The following is a 22345-nucleotide window of genomic DNA, read 5'->3' as shown; positions in this document are numbered from 1 at the left end:
TGCACATATATTTGTAAAAACCAACACACAAGTTACAAATGTTTGTGGATCACTCTCTCTGCATTTGCAAGTATTAATGAGACAAATTTAACTCCATAAAAAGAAGAAAAAAGGTGGATTTTCTGAAGAGGACAACAGTCATGTGACTTTTTCAGTAGTTGCAGTGTTTTTGTTTTTTAACGGTTTCTATATTTCATGGGTCAGTTGTTTTCCAGCCATAAAAAGTCCAGTGAAAGGTGTTATTTGCCAAGTGATGACATTTTTCTGCAGATTTAGCTGACGCTGTCCGCGAATGACAGGGAAACACATGTGCACACCCACACAAGCTCAATCCAAACTGACAAGAGTGAAAAATTAACCATTTAATATTTATCTAATTTTGTACTCTCTATCAGTGCACATGAACAATGAAGAACTGCTCAAAATCTAGCGTATATGTCAAAAAACAGCAGATCTCTGTGAAAATGTGACATCCTCTGTAGCGCAGAAACTCTAGGGGAGACAACACGCACAAGGGCCGCTGAAGCAGTTACACAGAAAGCTGTTTTTGCTTCACCTCTGTGGATCAGGTACGTTTTAAACCACACGACAGACTCACAACTGCCACCGTCCTGTGTAAACGGGCTGTGGAACAGTCAGCATTGTGTACTTTTATACAATTAGACTGAATCATTCACAGGAAGGCTGTATTTCAGTAAAGTCCATGAATCTGTGCAAGTTCAGATGTTGTTACTAGTGTACTAAATCTTCCAAGCTGGTGAAACAAGACTGCCATTTATACTGGAATATGCCCATTCATTCATTCATTTCTGGGTTGCAGTGGCAGCAGACTGTGCAGCTCATCCCACACTTCTCTATTCTTGGCCATGCTCTGTATCAATTCCTGAGGGATCCCGAGCCATTCCCAAGCCAGCTGGGAAATATAATCCCTCCATGTCCTGGGTCTTCCAGTTGGACGGCCTGGAACCTAGGGAGATGACCAGGGGGCATCCACACCAGATGCCCGAACCAACTCAGTTGGCTCATTTCTAAGTGAAGAAGCAGTGGCTCTACTCCAAGTCACTCCCAGATAGTTGAGCTTCTCACCCTGCCCAGGAGTGTCAGCCCAGATACCCAACGGACGAATCTTATTTCCACCCCTTGTATCTGCGACCTTAGTGTTTTGGTCATTACCCAAAGTTCATGATCATAGTTGAGGACAGGAGCATCAATCAACTGATAAATTGAGAGCCTCTCCTTTAGACTCAGCTCCTTCTTCACCACGATGGTCCAGTACAGGGTCTATAAAACATTAAACATTTGCCTAATGGACTGAATGCTGAGAGGTCAACAGGTGAAAGGAATGATAACCTTCAGTGAGGGTCAAAATCTACTCTTGCTTTTCATTTCAACAGCACCATTCATTTAATACAAAATTGCTGTTCTCTGTGCTCTGTTGGTTTATTATGAAGCTGGTACAATTAGATAAAAATCCACAGCTATAGTGATATTAAACGATCATGTCATGTAATTACACATTTGCAGTACATGTTGGCAGTAAATCTGAAAGTATAATTTGGAAATGTTGGCACCCATTCAGGTTGTTGTTGGCTGATTTTGTGATTAAGCTGGGACCTGTGATTTTAGAGGTCTAACATGGCAAATCGGGCTTTTATTATTTTACCACATATTCTTTATAATGGCAAAGGGGTCACATTTAAAGACCTTTCAGCAAAGTGGAAATTGAGAAATGACGCTCCAGTTTATTTCAAATATCCTGTTTCACCCTCTGGCCAAAATCCTTCTGCTTCATTTAAATATTCCCACAGAAGCTGTGATCCCACTCAGTCTTAAAGATAATGTGGCTCTTTTCGGAAGGGCTCTGTAAGCCTCTAGTTGTTTTTTATGGAAATGGCAGAAGGTAGAAGCTTTTTTTTTTTTTTTTTTTTTTTTTACAAAAATTGAGTAAATAATAATCTGCACCCCTGGCCATTAGCACTCATACTCCTGTACACTCATCAAACTAAAATTAGTTAAAATCAAACTAAATAAAAGTAAAACCTAACAGAGAGATATCAGTCAAGTTAAGTCTGGGAGTGTGCACTGGTGCTGTGCCTCACCACATCCACAACACCATGGAACTGTCCTGGGTTGCAGCCACCAAGGCAGACAACCGGTCCATCCCCACACTTCTAAAACAACCATCTATCTGCCACAGCCAGGACAAATGTGGACATCCACTTGGAAATCTGCAGGCACTGGAGTGCTTAACACTCAGGCACATTCATGTTGGATCATGCACAGTGAAGCGCCATTTGGAGTCTCATTTCCCAAGAAGAAACCACAGAGAGCACTAAGGGTCTTGTCTTTGGAGGATGGCAGCTGGTGTGGTGTTGAGGGTTATTCACTGCACAGCAGGGTCCAGGTCCAAACCTGAGGTGGCTTGTGTGGGTAGACACTTTGAATGTCCTTTCACTCAGTAAGGATGACCATCTTGGAAAAATGAACCTCTGTAACTCTGGTGTGTGCCATACTTTTATAGTGCTTTTCTTACTCCCGCATTTGGAGATGCGGAAGCACTCAGACAGATCTGGATCAGCCATGAGCAGGGTGGGGAGGAGGGAGGGACTGATGGGATATCGAGGGGATTGGTTGGTTGGAGGTGAAGGAGGGGTGGTAGGAAAGAGTCACTCGCTTTATATAAACATAACTCATCTGGATATATGCTGGATATATGTTTATCGCACTTTTAGTTTTTATTTTATCCTTCAGTGTATTATTTAACAAAGATATTGAACCAAAGTTGAGTATAAAAAAATTTAAACAATGTAACTTTTGTGTTACATGAGTAACTGTAGAAATTAAACCATGTCAGCATATTCATTGGAGATTTATTCCAGTTTTTCGCTTCTATGCCTTGGTAATGTCCAGAGATGGCCACAAAGTAAAATGAGAAAGTTTTGTCCATTTTCAGACTAGCGAAACAATTTTATGATATAAGAACGTTAATACGAGTAACACTGGAACTGCTGCAATATTTCAAATGTGGTAAAAGCTCATCAGATGAGTGTACTTCCAAATTCATAGGTACTTTCATCAGTGACCTGTTGGTGCTTGTTGTTATGGATACTGTTCAGATGTACTGTACGAGGGCTGTCAATAAAGTAAGGGTTCTTTTTATTTTTTTCAAAAACTATATGGATTTCATTCATATGTTTTTACGTCAGACATGCTTGAACCCTCGTGCGCATGCGTGAGTTTTTCCATGCCTGTCGGTGACGTCATTCGCCTGTGAGCACTCCTTGTGGGAGGAGTCGTCCAGCCCCTCGTCGGAATTCCTTTGTCTGAGAAGTTGCTGAGAGACTGGCGCGTTGTTTGATCAAAATTTTTTCTAAACCTGTGAGACACATCGAAGTGGACACGGTTCGAAAAATTAAGCTGGTTTTCAGTGAAAATTTTAACGGCTGATGAGAGATTTTGAGGTGATTCTGTCGCTTTAAGGACTTCCCACGGTGCGAGACGTCGCTCAGCTCTCTCAGCCGCCGTCGTCAGCCTGTTCAAGCTGAAAACCTCCACATTTCAGGCTCTATTGATCCAGGACGTCGTGAGAGAACAGAGAAGTTTCAGAAGAAGTCGGTTTCAGCATTTTATCCGGATATTCCACTGTTAAAGGAGATTTTTTTAATGAAAGACGTGCGGACGGATCTGCGCGTCGGGACGCAGCCGACGCGGTGCGGTGGCACAGGAAAAACACCTCCGTGTTGATAACCATTTGTAAAATCCAGGCGGCTTTTGATGGCTTTCAGTGGAGTGAGTATATGAGAAATTGTTTAACAGGCAGGACATGTTCCAACTTGTCCTTAAGGCTTTCAACAGAGGTGTTTTTCCTGTGGCGGAGCGTCGCGGCGGCTGCGTCCCGACGCGCGGACCCGTCCGCACGTCTTTCATTAAAAAAATCTCCTTTAACAGTGGAATATCCGGATAAAATGCTGAAACCGACTTCTTCTGAAACTTCTCTGTTCTCTCACGACGTCCTGGATCAATAGAGCCTGAAATGTGGAGGTTTTAAGCTTGAACAGGCTGACAACGGCGGCGACATCTCTCATCAGCCGTTAAAATTTTCACTGAAAACCAGCTTAATTTTTCGAACTGTGTCCACTTCGATGTGTCTCACAGGTTTAGAAAAAATTTTGATCAAACAACGCGCCAGTCTCTCAGCAACTTCTCAGACAAAGGAATTCCGACGAGGGGCTGGACGACTCCTCCCACAAGGAGTGCTCACAGGCGAATGACGTCACCGACAGGCATGGAAAAACTCATGCATGCGCACGAGGGTTCAAGCATGTCTGACGTAAAAACATATGAATGAATCCATATAGTTTTTGAAAAAAATAAAAAGGACCGTTACTTTATTGACAGCCCTCGTACATCTCCCCAAACTTATCCAAACTAATTTAATGCACATTCAGCCTCAACTCATTCAGCTGATTGTGTCTAGACACACAGAGGGGATTGGACCTGTATGATTTTAGTACTTCTTTACCGTTTGAACAAAGGGAAGCAACACATTACTTCTATTTATGTTTATGTTTATTTAACACACTCAGAGAATTTAAGTGCAGAATGTCCAAAGAAAACATTTAATCTCAGAATAAGCAGGATGTAATTTAACATAATGTATTATAGTTGTTATAATCCATGCAGTGCAATGGCAAAAATACATTTTTGTAAGATTCAACAATTGCATACAATTGTCACGTGTAAAGGGGGTTGAAGATGAATAATTCAAAGTATCAATACAATTCATGCCTCCAAAAAAACCCATCTCTCTCTCTCATGTTTTTAAAATTATTAAACATCAACTAGCCTAAGTTTACATCTTTGGGAACTTGCTGTTTTCCAAAATTTTTATAATCAAACATTGACCCTTGTTAATTTGATCAAGTGCCCTTAAAACCAAAACTAAAATGTATGCACACAGTTTTCAGATACATTCAAGCAAAACAAACAAGAAAACAAATCCTCTTTCCACATTTAGTCCAAATTTAAAGGTGTCCCTTTTGATTTCTTTAAAGATTATATCAAAGGAAGATTTTTGCTTGCACCACTATAAATTTTTCTTTAGGATTAAATCAGACCCAAGGTTTTATATCAACATATGATCAAAAGTTACCTTGCCTGGAAGCAATTTATTATTTTGACACACATGGATAAAACAGCAACAAGATAATATGGGACATGCTGATCTTTGAACCACAAACCTGGTCAGCCTCAGCATTGTAGAGCCTAAAAGATATGCACAAGAACTTTAATTGTGATGGAAAGTGCCAAAAAGCAATGTATAATTGAAGCAGAATGAAAGTGACAGACACAGCTAGTAGACATAGGTGAACAGAGATGCCACTGGGAAGAACTCAGGATAAAATCTGGAATATTTCACACAAACATTTTGCTCAATATTGCTCACACTTTTACTTTGTCAATTTTCCATGTTTAATAAACAATAAAACCTCTCCCACACAGAAATCAATGGAAACCATGGATGTCCTATATACACCAGCACTCGTGTGATAGGCGTACGCGTTGTGTGACTGTTGCCCGAGGTTCATGCACAGGTTCAGTGGCATGTAATGAAACGCGTCGTCTATTACTTCCTGGCCTATGTTTTATCATCTTTGTTTCTTTTCCCCCCATTTAATCATAGATTTGGAGTTTCTGAACAAGCTGTTGCTTTCCAGCCTGTCACACAGCCGTCTTGTGTGTGACACGTTTGTGACGAGTGTTTTGAACATGACCAAAACACTCGTCACAAACATGTCACAGACATGCCACACACAAGACATCAGTGTAACAGGTGGAAAAGCTGCCACACCCTGGTGAGGGGCAGAAACTGTGTGGCATTGTATGACTTGTTTTTGGCAGATAGTGGTGAGTTGGGTGGTGAGTGCAATATGCACCTCTAAACACGCTGTTTGTGTGAGAGTAGCTTGACAGTGTTTTTACTCTGTTTTTTGCCAAAATCAGTGGAGAGTCTTAATATTTTATTATCCTCCACTGGCCATGCAGGAATGGGGATTTTTTGGGGGGGGGTATAGAATGGCGCTTGGTCTGTTTTTCTTTCAACACTATAGCTTATGAACACCCTCTCCAGTTTATTCTAAAACTGATATGCATAACGATGCATATCAAGACACTGATCCACAAAATTTACTTTTGATAGTAAAAACCTGACTTCACTTGCCACTTAGTTTTACCCTCAATGTATCCAAAAACAAAACACTAATTTATAATTGGGATGTCTCTACTTTTAAGATTAGGCTTAAAACTTTCCTTTTTGCTAAAGCTTATAGTTAGGGCTGGATCAGGTGACCCTGAACCATCCCTTAGTTGCTGCTATAGACGTAGCTGGGGGGTTCCCATGATGCACTGTTTCTTTCTCTTTTTGCTCTGTATGCACCACTCTGCATTTAATCATTAGTGATCGATCTCTGCTCCCCTCCACAGCATGTCTTTTTCCTGGTTCTCTCCCTCAGCCCCAACCAGTCCCAGCAGAAGACTGCCCCTCCCTGAGCCTGGTTCGGCTGGAGGTTTCTTCCTGTTAAAAGGGAGTTTTTCCTTCCCACTGTAGCCAAGTGCTTGCTCACAGGGGGTCGTTTTGACCGTTGGGGTTTTACATAATTATTGTATGGCCTTGCCTTACAATATAAAGCGCCTTGGGGCAACTGTTTGTTGTGATTTGGCGCTATATAAAAAAAAATTGATTGATTGATTGATTGATGTCTTTATGCATAAAATATGCATAAACTGCTGCAAATATATGTCGTTTTTGCAGATATAGCTACTGATTCACCGTGCCCCAGTTTATGAAGTGATGCTTGCAGTGTGTTCAGTGTTACAGTATTTATTCTTGTTTTTAAGTATGCCACGCTATGCTTGGCTCACATGCCCTCTGGACAAGGTGTCATTACTACAAACAGCAGTGTGGTTAAGAAAGTGGGGATTGCCACATGGGCACACAGATTGGATCTGGTCACTTGCTATATATAATGTGTACAATCAGTGGGATAACCAGTGGGATAACATTTGAATATGATTTGAACTGGCAGTTTGAACAAAGCCTAGATGTCTCCATGACAAGTTGCATGTATTGTTAGCATGAAGTCTAGAACACCAAAACAATGACTCAACAAACTACACTGAGCTGTAGTTTACAAGCAATCTTTTCACTTGTGCTGTTGAAGTTTGGAGTGGTGTTACCCAGTGATCTCTGTGGTTAACTGCCCTGTTTTACTTACAGAACAAGGGCTGTAATAGCACTACGGTGTGAGTTAACTGAAGGACTTGCTGACAAATCAAGTGCATCAGGGATAGGAGAAGAAGATGGAACAGAGCAGAAAGGAGAGAATTTTATTGCAGCAGCTTTTAATGCAAACCCCAAGTGACTGCACCAGCCAAGAAGTCCAACCAGGAACTGTAAGAGTTGATGAGGGTGTCCGGCTGAATGATATACACTAGTGGCCACTGGCGAGAGGTCCATTAGTTACAGGGGTTCCTGTAATGTCCAGCTCCAGTACATTATTTCCAAATGCATCAGTCAGCGTCATGCAGCACAGATAAATTCTAATGCTTAAGATCTGTAATGCATACTCTCACCACTGCTATATTACGCCGCAGGTTAGGAGGGCAGGAAAAAAGAAGGGGAGAAATGTAATTTATTTTTCACTGCAGCCAGTAGTCTTCCCATTAGTTTCAAACGTGAAATAAGTTATGGACTTTCACAAGCGCCTTTAGCCAGCAGAGCACACTGCACACAAGTCGGCAGGCTGACGAGGTGGAGCTGAAGAATGAAAAGCTGGAGGGTTGCATGTGTGGTTCTGATGACCCAAGTCCCATGCTGTAGAGTGACGTGAAAGCAAGCCTTTGTCATGCAGGACGAAATTTCATGACACAATTGACAGTATATGACATAGAACCTCCTGTCCTCTACAATATTTAGGACAGTGTCAATATGTAGCTAATTAAATCATTTGAGATCAATGGATGTTTGTAAGCAGTTATCACCTAAACATAACTAGAAGTCCCCCTTACTCTGGATGGCATACTTTGAAAGCCCCTTGTGCATGCCTTGTGTGTCAAAAAAGCAAAAAAATAAAACAAAAATGGCCAGGATTCTCAAGGGACTTAGAAGGGGCGGAAAACATGTTTCTGTGTAAATGCTCCAGCATCCTTTGGGTTTTTTTTACTTTCTAAAATGCAATTTCGGGTCAATATTTGATGTTCTATGAGCAACCTATACATACACTGAGCTTTCTCTGTGTGACCATCGGTGACTTCCAGCTATCTTGGCAATCCTTCTACTCCCTCTGTGCTTCATCTCTGCATGCTCTCTGCTTCCTCTGTGCCATTGGTGCTGGCAGCCATACACTTTTTTACAGCTTTTTTTCATGAAAATCATTCAGTATTACAACAATAAAAATAGTTTGTGTGAAAGCTACATTTAATGTCTTGATAGAAACGTGCATTGCACAAAAGATACCTTCTTTTTTGCTTGGGTGGGCAAAAAAAGAGACAAGCTTTCCATCGTGGAGCGTTCTCAGCATTGATTCAAGAGTGCTATGATGTCATGATAAACAATTCTGACGCTTAACATTCCATTCGTTTGTGGAAAACATTCAAGCGTGCTGCTCCAGTGAGTTGTCATGAAAAGAAAACACCAACTGAATATTTTCATTGATTTAGCAGTAGCAGTAGGTGCACTGTAAGCAGTGATGCTGACAGCAGTGAGGGATCATAGAGCAGTTCTCAGGCACTCATCTCCATGGAGGTCACTCACATCTGATCACATCTCAGCTCTTAAAAAAAATCCCTATGTGTCAGATCATTTTTGGAGGGAATCGCATTAAAATGAATTAGAAATCAAACCACAGCTGTTTGCATTGCCATCATCCAGACCATTCTGTGGCATCTTCCCACATTTTGTGGCCTCACAAGGGACTGCATTCCTGTGTGTTTGGGGGTGGGGGGTGGGGGCATAAGCAGGTATAGAAAATGGATGGGGGGATGAATGTATGAATGAACTATATGTCAACAGATTATTTTAAGTTACACAATTTTAAACATGTCTATTTCAGGAACACAACAGACTAGGTCCTTGGATTAGTTTTGTGCTCTTGCTAATAAAGAGGTCATTTTTAACTCCAGAAAGATTTGAAATTCTTGAGCAGATGAAAAAGATTCTTAACGTTTGGTTTCATTATTGTCCCTGTGATGGCAGAAAAAGACATGAGTTTGTTTTGTGCAAAACCATAAATACAAGTGGAAATTCACACGTCACGCAGCTGGTCTGCTCTGTGTAAGCCTGATCCCATCAGATCTCAGAAGCTAAGCAGTGCAGGATCTGGTTAGTACTTGAATGGAAGACCTCTTCGGAACACCGTTGGCTGTGTTTCTCCAGGTAAAACTGGAGTTGCGTCAGGAAGGGCATCCGGTGTAAAACTTGTGCCAAATACCAATGCGGATCTGGCTGTATCTGTTGTGGTGACCCCCGAACAAAAATGGGAGCAGGTGAATGAACAACATCAAGTAGAAATTCACACCATTTTCCACATATTGAAAGGAATCAGGATCCCTGTCTCTGCATGGATGGCAACCACCTAGGCAGAAAATCAGATCAGCCAAGTGAAAAGTGGGCGTACCCTTGGCCTTGTCCTGTTGCTGTGGTGCTCAACACTGAAGCATCTGTGTTCTGCCTCATCATACAAGTGCGCCACCTGACCAAAATATTGTAGCTGATGTTCCTTCACAGTGCAAGTAATCTGCTTCATGTGAATCTCCCAAAGTAGTTGATCATTCGATACAAAGTATTTCCAACAGTACCAAGCCACTATTTAGCATCCAGAGCTCACAACCATATAGTAAGAGATAGAATCAAGGCCCAAGACATGGACCTTTGTTCTTATGCCAAGGTACCAACATATTTGGGGACCTCATGATTCGCAAATCCCTCTATTCATTGCAAAATACCAAGCCAAGTAAAACCCATGTCTGTGCTGTTGTCTCTGGGACATCCTGAGAATTCATGGAATCCCCAAGAAGTTAATGGACATCAAAAGCGGCCTCTGCACAGATACTGAGAGTGCTGGACGGAGCCAAGGCAGAGAGTTTTTCTTAGTTAAAACTGGTATTCATCGGACACGTGTTCTTCTGAGACTGTCCAATGCTTCTATTGACTGGGTTTTTCTATTGACAGCACTGGGTGCTGTGATCTTTGCGAAATCAATAGATATGCTGATTGCAGCACTTGAGAAGCTGAGTAAGGACTACTTCCAAGGTGCTGGGTCCACCTCCGGGCTGCTCCTGTTTAAAGCACTTAAAATACAAAAGGTGGCACTTATTCAAATGACCCTAGAGTTAAAAATGGGTGACCATGAGAAAAAAGTCCTTTCCATTCAAATCCTTTTTTAATGTTCTGTATCCTCACATCAGCATGCCCAGGGCATCCCACATGAAACTCTTCCTGCAAAGTGGTGGGCAGATATGCAGGTTTCTCAGAAGTCCCACCCCTCCATATATTTGAATAAAATGTCTGATTTCATCATAAATAACTCACCCCATTTAGTGCCAGACTGTGCCAGATCCATTCTGCCTTTTGCACAACTTTTGTACTGCAAGCTCTAATATTGACATCATTGTCAACATAACTACTACTGATTCGAAAAAAATAATTAAATAAATAAATTGTGTGCAGGTGTAAAATGAAATTACAAAAAAATATTTATTGTGCAACTTTTATTTAAAAAAGGGGCAGGTGGATGCTCAAGGGCAGGGGGTTCCAATGAGCAGATATAGTATGTGTGTAGGAGGTGTTTAAGCCCCGGTCACACGGCACTAACAAAGACACTGAAGCCAAAACTAAACAAGAAATCTGGACTTACATTGACCCTCGGAGGCATTGTTTAACCATCGTCCAGCTTTGTTTGTGTAGCTGGCACTTCATCAGAATTTTCAAACTGTTGAAAATGTGAACGAATCTCGATGACAGCTTCAATCCATTTTGCTTTCTGTGGTGACGGTTCCTCATCGTTAGCGTAGTTCCCGTACCGTCAGCATTCTATTTGATTGTCGTCCAACGTCATCCAACCTCACTGACGACATCTGAACAGATCAATAATTAAAGCTCAGATGAGCAGAACGTGACTCGTCCATGTGTGGGACAAAAAGCAACATTGTCATACAGAAACAATAGCGGCAAGAACGTTGTATCAACTACTGTAATTATTTATGCACGTTCACATGCTGTCTATGGCTCGAACGTTCAGAGCATCCGGCATAAAACTTGTGCCAAATACCAATGTGGACCTGGCTGTATCTGCCAGATCCAAATTGTCAAGACAACTCTCGTGCCTGCAGGTGCTGTGAAGAGCACAGGCTGGCTGCAGACTTGATCACAGGCTGGCACTCAGTCTGATACCTGCTGTCAAGTCACGTCATCATGAATGTTTCATTTGATTTGGTTTAGAGCATCAAGGTCGCCGTTCGCTTTCGTTTTTTTTGTTAGTTTCGGTTTTGTTTTGTTCTTTTATGCGTTCTGGACTCCCAGGCTTTTCGGTGATGGGAGAAGTGCCGGCATATTTGTCCACTTTTCTCGTCAATATGTGACTTTGGGATTTTTTTTCCCTTCGTTCCGTGATCGCCATATGCCGTGTGACCGGGCCTTTAAGAATGTCTGTGTTATGCTCATGACTTGGCCTGACCATTTGAATACTTGTTGAATCCTTCAAAAATGGAAATATTCCTATGACAGAATGAACACACATAAATGGAATTTTCAGAAACAGAGACTACAACGTCACACCTATCTTTGCTTTCATGAGTGTGAGCTGCTTTTTAAATTAGTAACTGAAACTGTAATGGAGAGAACACATTGTACACCAGATATGAAAACCATATTGCACTGGGTCCAATCATTTCAATCCCATTTTTGTCACACGGTGCTTCTTGTGTTTCTTCCTATGGCTAAAGCTCAACACGCCAGATTATTCTACTCCATCCTGCCCCGTCTTTCACCTCTTCTTCAGTCAGTGCTGCCACCAGCATGCAGCATCCTCCTTCACTTCAGCCAGACACTTTCTCTTTGGGCTGATGTTGCACAGGGTTTCTGCTGCTGGAACAAAAACAGGGGCCAGAAACTGGTGTCTATTTTTGTAAACTGTCAATCAACAGTGAGAGGATACCAACTAAAACATTTCCTTTTTAACAGTCAAGGCACGGACTTTCTCATTGATTTGTTGAAATTGACAAAAAGAAACAAACACTCATGATTAATGAACTAACAAAGTGAACTTTGTGAATGAATGAACTCTCTGTGATTTATGGCCAGATCCAGCTGTGAGTCATGAATGTTGGAATCAGTGTGACAAAAAACACATCTGAACTAGAAGGCTGTGCCACTTCCATTTGAAGGAACATTAAAAAGGGTACATGGCTGTTTATATCGAATAAATTTCAATATCTATCTACTACATATCTATTATAATAGTCAAGTGGCCTCTGTGTGTGCGTGTGTATAGCTGCGATCATGCAGAAACCGGGAAGAGCTGACATTTGCCGATTGGTATGCTTATGTATTTTGGGTCAAGGATGAATGCTGTGAAAATTGAAAGTTGATAGAACAAATATTTTTGTAGAAATTGGCAATTTTAGCTAACCAGCAAACAAGGAACGTTGTACTGCAATGCATCATGGTAGTTTGAGGTTTTAAATTGTTATTGTGGTTCATGTTAGTTAGTAACAGTGTTAGTAACAGTGTGTTAGTGTTACTGATTTATTCTGTTTTTGCAGTGTCATTGGTTTAGTCAGTTCATTTACTCAGACTCACTTTTACTATCACTCGACACTTACAGGCAGAACAAAATGCAGTTTCTCCGGGTCTTGGTGTAGTTAACTGGGACATTTTTTTATTTATTTTTTTTAGTTAGTTAGTTTAGTTTGTTGCTGGCACCATACAGTAGCTTGCAAAAAGTATTCAGCCCCTTGGTATTTCACACATTGTAATTTGTTTATGCCATTTCAAATACAAAAAGTACATCAGGCTTCTCAATTTCTAAAATGATCTTTCTTAGACTTAAACTGACACTAAATCTCTATACATAAATTAATTAAAAATATAAAAGCCAGAATGGTGGGTTGTATAAGTAATCTGCCCCTTTGGTATAATACCTGTAAATAATCAGTTTAATGACATTTTCTTCACACAAGTCGGGGTGTTGTGTGGGCCGTTGAAGAGGAGGTCATCTTTTCACAGCGTCCCGTCATGTACGCGTCAGACGCTAGCCGGGTGGCTTACGTAATAAATCTGCTTCGAGGAGAGGCATGCGCCTGGGCTACGGCGCTCTGGGAGCAGAATTCACGGCTCCTAACGACATATACTGGGTTTGTGAGGGAGTTCAGACAGGTGTTCGACCACCCTCATAGAGGCGAGACCGCTTCAAGCGTGCTGCTATCGATAAGACAGGGGCATCGGAGCGCAGCGAAGTATGCAGTTGACTTCCGCATCGCGGCAGCGCGAGCCGGCTGAAATGCTGTTGCGCTCCACGCCGCCTTTGTAAACGGACTGTCTCTGGTCCTTAAGGAGCACCTGGTGGCGAAGGACGAGCTGCGGGATTTAGACGGGCTTATCGACCTAGTTATACGGTTAGACAACCGATTAACAGAACACCGACGGAGCGAGACGAAGGGCGTGGTCAGGTACAAGCCGTCCCTCTTCCTCCCGGGTCCGAAAGGGAGCCGTCTTCCCCACGCTCCACAGCCAGGGTACTCCACGTGATGACAGCTCCCCCTGCTGACGCTGCTATGGAAACGAGCAGGGCCAAAAGGCGATCAGATCAGAGACAAAGGAGGCTGGTCCGTGGGGAGTGTTTTCACTGCAGCTCAACCGAGCACACGCAGAAAAACTGCCCCAAACGGTCAAAACAGCAGTACTCGTCCTTAGAGACTGGGCTAAGGGTGGGTCATAATACCCACGCGGGGAAGCCCGTAAATCTGCATGCATCCCAGTCACGATCCTGAGTGGGGATCTGACCCTTCATGCCCCAGCACTGGTAGACACGGGGTCGGAAGGGAATCTGCTGGACAGCAGATGGGCAAGGGAAGTCGGGCTCCCTCTAGTGGCTCTACCTTCACCTATGAAGGTACGGCCACTAGATGGCACCCTTCTTCCATTAATCACACACCAGACACAACCAGTGACATTGGTGGTGTCTGGTAATCGCAGGGAGGAGATCGTGTTCTATGTAACACCTTCCACCTCCCGGGTGATTTTGGGTTATCCTTGGATGATAAAACACGATTGGCCGTCTGGGGTTGTGGCTCAGTGGAGCGAAACCTGCCACCGGGAGTGTCCCAGATCCTCGGTTCCGCCTGGTGTGACAGCTAGTGAGGAGGTTAAAATCCAGAACTCCACCTCCCCGATGGGTGCTGGTTTCTTTTTTGTGGGCAAGAAAGACGGCGGACTCTGTCCATGCATTGATTGCAGGGGGCTGAACGAGATCACTGTTCGCAACCAATACCCCCTGCCCCTGTTAGATTCAGTGTTCACGCCCTTGCATGGAGCCCAAATATTCACGAAACTGGATCTTAGGAATGCGTACCACCTGGTTCGGATCCGGAAGGGAGACGAATGGAAGAACATGTTTAACACCCCGTTAGGTCACTTTGAGTACCTGGTCATGCCGTTCGGCCTCACTAACGCCCCCGCGACGTTCCAAGCTTTGGTAAATGACGTCTTGCGGGACTTCCTGCATCGGTTTGTCTTCGTATATCTGGACGATATACTCATCTTTTCCCCGGATCCTGAGACCCATGTTACGCATGTACGTCAGGTCCTGCAGCGGTTGTTGGAGAACCGGCTGTTTGTGAAGGGCAAGAAGTGCGAGTTCCACCGCACTTCTTTGTCCTTCCTGGGATTTATCATCTCCTCCAACTCCGTCGCCCCTGATCCGGCCAAGGTAGTGGCGGTGAGAGATTGGCCCCAACCTACAAACCGTAGGAAACTACAGCAGTTCCTCGGTTTTGCTAATTTTTACTGGAGGTTCATCAAGGGCTATAGTCAGGTAGTTAGCCCCCTGACAGCCCTGACCTCCACTAAAGTCCCCTTCACCTGGTCGGATTGGTGCGAAGCCGCGTTTAGGGAATTGAAATGTCGGTTCTCGACTGCACCAGTTCTGGTGCAGCCCGATCCTACTCGCCAATTTATTGTTGAAGTGGATGCCTCTGACTCAGGGATAGGAGCCGTGCTATCCCAGAGCGGGGAGTCCAATAAGGTTCTCCATCCTTGTGCCTATTTTTCCCTCAGGTTGACCCCGGCAGAAAGGAACTATGACGTCGGCAACCGGGAACTTCTTGCGGTGAAGGAGGCTCTGGAGGAGTGGAAACACCTGTTGGAGGGAGCTTCGATGCCATTCACGGGTTTTCACAGACCATCGGAACCTGGAGTACATTCGGACCGCCAAGCGTCTGAACCCCAGGCAAGCCCGCTGGCCACTGTTCTTCGGGCGTTTTGACTTTCGGATCACATACCGCCCCGGGACGAAGAACCAACGGTCTGACGCCCTGTCCCGGGTGCACGAAGAGGAGGTCAGGACCGAGCTGTCAGACCCGACGGAAACCATCATTCCCGAGTCCACTGTCGTGGCCGCCCTCACCTGGGACGTGGAGAAGACCGTCCGGGAGGCCCTGACACGGAACCCGGACCCGGGAACTGGCCCGAAAAACAAAATGTACATCCCACCAGAAGCCAGGGCTGCAGTGCTGGACTTCTGCCATGGTTCCAAATTCTCCTGCCACCCAGGGGTACGAAGAACCGTGGCAGTCATTCGGCAGTGCTTCTCGTGGGGGTCTTTGGAAACCGACGTCCGGGAGTACGTCCAGGCCTGCACCACCTGTGCCAGGGGCAAAGCAGATCATCATAAGACCCAAGGCCTCCTCCAGCCTCTGCCCGTGCCTCATCGCCCCTGGTCTCACATCGGCCTGGACTTCGTCACGGGCCTCCCACCGTCCCAGGGCAAGACTGTCATCCTCACGATAGTGGACCGGTTTTCCAAGGTGGCCCACTTCGTGGCCCTCCCGAAGCTCCTGACGGCCCAGGAGACTGCAGACCCCCTGGTCCACCACGTCATGCGTCTGCATGGGATTCCATCGGACATTGTCTCGGATCGTGGCCCTCAGTTCTCCTCCCAGGTCTGGAGGAGTTTCTGCAGGGAATTGGGGGCCAACGTAAGCCTCTCGTCCGGGTACCACCCCCAGACGAACGGGCAGGCAGAGCGGACGAATCAGGATTTGGAGCAGGCCCTCCACTGCGTGACCTCCGCGCACCGTCGGCCTGGAGTGACCATCTGGCCTGGATCGAGTACGCTCATAATAGCCAAGTATCTTCTGCCACTGGCCTCTCCCCTTTCGAGGTATGTTTGGGGTACCAGCCCCCATTGTTCCCGCTAGTGGAGGGAGAGGTCGGGGTGCCCTCAGTCCAGGCCCATCTGAGGAGGTGCCATCGGGTGTGGCGTACCGCCCGCTCTGCCCTGCTCAAAGCCCGGACGAGGGCTAAGGCCCATGCGGACCGCTGGCGTGCCCCGGCCCCTACGTATCAGCCCGGGCAGGCGGTTTGGCTATCTACGAAAGACATACCTCTACAAATGGAATCCCAGAAACTAAAGGACAGATTTATGGGACCCTTCACCATCGTGAAGGTCCTCAGTCCAGCCGCAGTGAAGCTGAAGCTGCCAGCTTCACTGTGGATACATCCGGTATTCCACGTCTCCAGACTCAAACCCTGCCACACCTCTCCCCTCTGTGCCCCTGGACCGGCGCCGCCGCCTGCCCGGATCATCGACGGGGAGCCGGCTCGGACTGTGCGCCGGCTCCTGGACGTTCGTCGCAAGGGCCGGGGATTCCAGTATTTGGTGGACTGGGAGGGGTACGGACCCGAAGAACGCTCCTGGGTGAAGAGGAGCTTCATCCTGGACCCGGCCCTCCTGGACGATTTCTACGCCCGGCACCCGGACAAGCCTGGTCGGGCGCCAGGAGGCGCCCGTTGAGGGGGGGGGGTCCTGTTGTGTGGGCCGCTGAAGAGGAGGTACTGCTGGCCCACCACCACCAGATGGCGCCCTGCTTGAAGTGCGGGCTTCAAGCATGAGAGGGCGTCATAGCAACCGGGAGTGACAGCTGTCACTCATCAGCACCAGCTGTCACTCATCCACATCACCACCACCATAAAGGCCGGACTGCAACTCCATCTCCCCGCCGAGAAATCAGCCATCAGAAGAGGTAATTTCTCTGCAGTGAGAGTATAGTCAGAACGTTTTGCAGCCGTTTTCCTGTGGCGTTTCCTTATCTGTGATATTGGCGTAAAGTGTGATCAGCGACGGCTTCGCTTCACACTCCAACCAGATAATTGGTTAGACAGGAGCTGCATGAGTGTGTGATTGGAGGTGGAGGTGCTCCCTCCCAGAAGAATACAGACTGTGGGATTACTGAGTGTGCGAACTCACACTCATCAACACTGTTTCTGTTCTCTGCCAGCAGTACCAGGTCTGACAGCTGGAGATGGTGACCACCTGGGGACACAGGACTTGGCGGCTCCGGTGTTCTTCAGATCCGTTGGCAGTGAGGGCCGTGTGGGATCCGGCTCGGCTCAAGACGGATGTCTCCTATCCTCAAGCCTGCCCACACATCACTCAAATCTGTAATTCGGTGGTACCTAAACTGTGATTGTCTGTATTTTGTTGTGCACTACAACATTAAATTGTTACTGTTTGGCTTATCCATTGCCCGTTCATTTAACGCCCCCTGTTGTGGGTCCGTGTTCCTACACCTTCACAACACAGGATGGATATATGAATATTTCCAAGTCACTGAATATGTCTTGAACTTTATTTACCTCAATTATGAAGAAATACAAACAATATGGCACTCTATGTTAAATCTGTGTGGAGTAGATAGTTCTCAAAAACTGAGTGACTGTGCAAGAAGGAGAAGTGTGAGGAAAGCCATCAAGACATCCAGACAACCCAGAAGAAGTTACAGGCTTCTGTGACTGGAGAAATTATGCATAATGCATATTTTGAATTTATATCCCCAATTATACAGCTTCATGATGAAGTGGTATAGAGGAGCATTTTATTAAAAAGAAGACCTGAAAGTTCAGCTACAATTTGCCAGGAGGTACATCTGAGATGCAAGCCTTGATTTAACGTTTTGGTGTAAGAAAACCCTGTAATAATTAATTTATGGTACGTAGAACACTAGTTTTGCCATATATATATATATATATATATATATATATATATATATATATATATATATATATATATAAGGTCTGTTAGAAAAGTATCGGACCTTTTTATTTTTTGCAATAACCTTATGGATTTGAATCACGTGTGATTGCATCAGCCAAGCTTGAACCTTCGTGCGCATGCGTGAGTTTTTTCATGCCTGTCGGTTGCGTCGTTCGCCTGTGAGCACGCTTTGAGTGAGCACTGGTCCTCCCCCCTCGTTGGATTTTCATTGTGAGGAAAATGTCTGAACGGCTGGAGCAGCGCTGCATGAAATTTTTCCAGAAACTGTGAGAGACAGCCAGGTGGAAACCATTCGGAAAATTCAGATGGCTTTCAGGGACGATTTTATGCTATGTCCACCTCTCTTGCCATTTCTCTGGTTGTCAGACGACGTCCCGGATCAACACAGCCTTCACTTTGGAAATGATCTGGTCGTTTCAGCCTGTTGATGGCCGCTCGAAGCGCAGTGCGCCCTCAGCTGCTGTGGGCTGTCTTTAATCCGGTTGTAATGCTCCTTAATCTGTGTGATGCCCATAAGATCTTCACCGAAAGCCATCTGAATTTTCCGAATGGTTTCCACCTGGCTGTCTCTCACAGTTTCTGAAAAAATGCTGCTTTAAGAAGAAACCGCTCTGTCCTCTGTAGACAAAGGAGAACTGGTTTCCCCCCCCCCCCCCCAAAAAAAAAAAATCATTTCTCTTAACCCCATACTGATACGTGGGGAATTTCACCCAAGTCATCCAGAGGCATACATTTTAACTTATGGTTCAACCTTTTAACCAAACTAATGTCGGACAAGTTATTTAAATTAATGTCATGTCTGAAGTTTTATAAAGTGAAAATGCGCTAATTTTTAAGGTTTTAGTGAGGATATATGCTATGCCCAGCACTGCATTATGAGTAGGATAGGGTAATCTCAGTACGTTCACGACATGAGAAATGCATTTGAAACACTCTGATCAGGCTCTACGGACAACAGCATTAAACTCTAGTGCCTAAAACTCTAGTGAATATATTCTCTGCGTTTATAGTAGACATTATTGTGTCTGCGTTTATTAAATTCCACTCATCTTAAATGTAGCAGACATGGATTATCTGGAATTTTGTTTTGGCAAGTTTTCAAGGTCTCTACTGCCATCTACTGGCCAGTATAGTATTCATTCATCCTATTGACGTATCCCATAATCCCTTGCATGCCAGAGAGTCGCTGCAGTCAACAACATGTAGAGAATCAACATGATGACAGTTGTAAATTAATATTATACTACAAAAATGTATTTTTTATGCTTTTCATCACGTTAATAAGAGACTGCATGCATGATACCCTGAAACTTGCTAAAACAATTATAACAAATAATCCATGTCTGTTACAGTTAATCTGCACGGAATTTAATAAACGCAAACCGAATTTCAGACATATTATATATATTAGTCTCTAGCAAAGAGGACAAACAGTGTTCTAAAGAACAATAATCAAGACATTAAAGAGCAAACTTCACTTTCCCCCAGAACGACATGAACAGCTCCCATTGAAAATAACGGAGAGACAGCCTGTGATTCTCGCATGTTTACATAAAATAGACACAATAACAACGTCTATAAACCCAGAGAATATATTCACGAGAGTTTTAGGCACAATATAAAATAGTTTTATGTTGCGATGTTAATGGTGTTGTCTGTGTGCAGCGGACGGTTAAAGTGCAGCGTGATCAGAGCGTCTCAATGCAGTTCTCAATGTTACTGAGATCTCGCAGTGCGGCGACCTCTCCAAGGTTTTGTGGGATTTGAAATGTCAATAGGGCTAATAGCCAACATTTATGGGTCAAGACAATATTGAGTGCACGTTTTACAATATAATAAAACGTGCGCACAACATCATAAGACGTGCGCACATTCTGTCCACATGCAAAACATTTTGCGATGACACTTCCAGGGCTCCGTAAAAATGCCTGTTTTTACAAAAAAAAAAAGGAATATTTTACAAAAGCACATTTGCATCTGTAAACACCAACACACGACACATCACATTAACGTGTTGGTTTACATAATGAATGACTGAACCAATCAGTGTTTAGCAGAGGCACATTTTACCCAGAATCCTTTGTGATCTGTCTGTGTTTGTTACAAAACCTCAGAATTAGTGCATTATTCAACATTAAAAGATATGTTATTTTTTAACTTTGTACAAATGACAGAATTGACATTAATGGAGTTATTCTATCGGTATTAATGTTATTTATAAATCAAAAACATAAGTCAGTACTGCTTTATTTTCCAAGACCTCCGCCTGACCGGAGCGTTGTGATTGGTAGAGAGCTGGGCTTTATGGCTGCTCTCAGGTTGCTTCTGTGCTGGAAGCCATGTAGTAAACAAGAGCTTCCAGCAGGGGGCGAAATGTTCAAAGACAGAAGTGTGGGCTCATTGTTTGGGTTTGTTGTCGCTTTTGATGCTACCAGAAGTGATCGTGGTGTTAAAACTCAAATTCAGTTTATTAGTAGTTGCAAATATACCAGAGACAATACTGGAATTTATTGGTTATCGGTTATCTGTAACTTCTGATACATTTTTGGGTGGTTTATCATTTTATCTTTATCAAAGATAACTTTTCAGTTATGATTATCTGTTATCTAAGTTAATTTTTGGTTATTCTTGCCCACCACTGCTTGTATGTAGCATTTACAGTGCAAAGGCAGTTGGAGATTGCAGACTTTACCCAGGCTGATCACTATAGTGTTTTTGTTGTTGTTGTTGTTGTTGTTACAGTACATCCCATCAGGTATAAACTGAAAAATGTAATTGTTTGTTTTGAGATCCAAGGCTTACCTCTGCACAAAATTTCTTTGAAATCTGTCCCGAAGTATTTGTTATACTGTAAAGAGTTAAAACAGCAAACCAAACAAAAAACAGAACTTCTCCTGCAGAGGTAAAAAATTATTCATGGCATGAAAGACATTTGACATTTTCAAAATGAACAGTGCTAGCTTAAGAGATGGTGCCAACGTCTTGGAATATGCAAAGAAAATGAAAATGAAAAATGTAACAAGTAACTTTTCTTTGCCACATTCTAACTCAAGCCTGGTTTTGCATCTTAAATTAGATAAGACAGCAATTCTGTTTATGTGCCATCTCACACATCATCCAACCAACCAAACAGATGGGACTTTGAAACAGATGAATTATGAAGAGGCTACAAGAAGTTTAATTACCCCATACCCCATCTGAATAATGCAGAATTGTGCTTACAACAGTGTAAGTCAACACTGTGTGCAATACTTAACATAACTGCTGAACTCCTCTGGGCCCCCTCCCACCGGTGTGTATTCAGGGTATACTCATTACATCTCTGCCAACATGTTTACGCCTCCATTGACTGTGGCAGGTGCTGCATGATGAATGCAGCCATTCAGAAGAGGGACATGTGGCAGTGGACATGTTTACCCTCTGGCACTTGTCTCTGGTTCACCAGGCAGGAGAGGACAGGCAGTCTTGGAAACATCTGCTATAGTAAGTGTGCAGTGGATTGGACAGAGACACGTACACGTACCTGCCAAACAATAACTGCCACTATAAAGTTATTTAATGCTACTATATTCGCATATTTCTTTTCACGTTATCTGCTGTGCAACGGTAAACATGAACCATTGACAGGTAACACATACTGTATGTACCACTATGAGAATGGGCAGACAGAGAGAATGTGAAATGCAGATAATTTATGTTTCTGCCTTTCTGTGTCCTTCTAATTGATGCGTTTCTTTTTCAATCATCTGCTACCAAGTCATACTGGAGGTAATATCCTGATACTGATTCTTCAGAAAGCTTTCTTGCATACATTAAAGGACATACGCATGTTATTTAACTTCCCGGATAGCTACACAACATCAAGGTATTCATGATTGTAAATCTATCCATGCACATGCAGTAATAACTAGTGGTCCCTGATATATTTTATTGCTAATTATTCCTCTCGCTCCGTGAGTTGGCAGATGCATTTCTGGAAACTGTCTTACTCAGCATTTCTCTTATTTCTCGGTGTG

General features: G+C 43.9%; 1 long non-coding RNA gene across 1 annotated transcript; it reads right to left on the bottom strand.

The window, feature by feature from the left end:
* Positions 1 to 504: 504 nt before the first annotated feature.
* Positions 505 to 19103, bottom strand: LOC117502664. The gene is made up of 3 exons (XR_004558378.1): positions 19094 to 19103; positions 15586 to 15588; positions 505 to 624 (listed from the first exon to the last, which is right to left on the bottom strand). It is a non-coding gene; the product is annotated as an uncharacterized LOC117502664 (long non-coding RNA).
* Positions 19104 to 22345: the final 3242 nt, after the last annotated feature.

Source organism: Thalassophryne amazonica, chromosome 2 (assembly GCF_902500255.1).
Source record: "Thalassophryne amazonica chromosome 2, fThaAma1.1, whole genome shotgun sequence".
Lineage (NCBI taxonomy): Eukaryota > Metazoa > Chordata > Actinopteri > Batrachoidiformes > Batrachoididae > Thalassophryne > Thalassophryne amazonica.
Note: the sequence above shows the minus strand (reverse complement) of the source record. Positions and strands in the feature narration are given on the sequence as shown.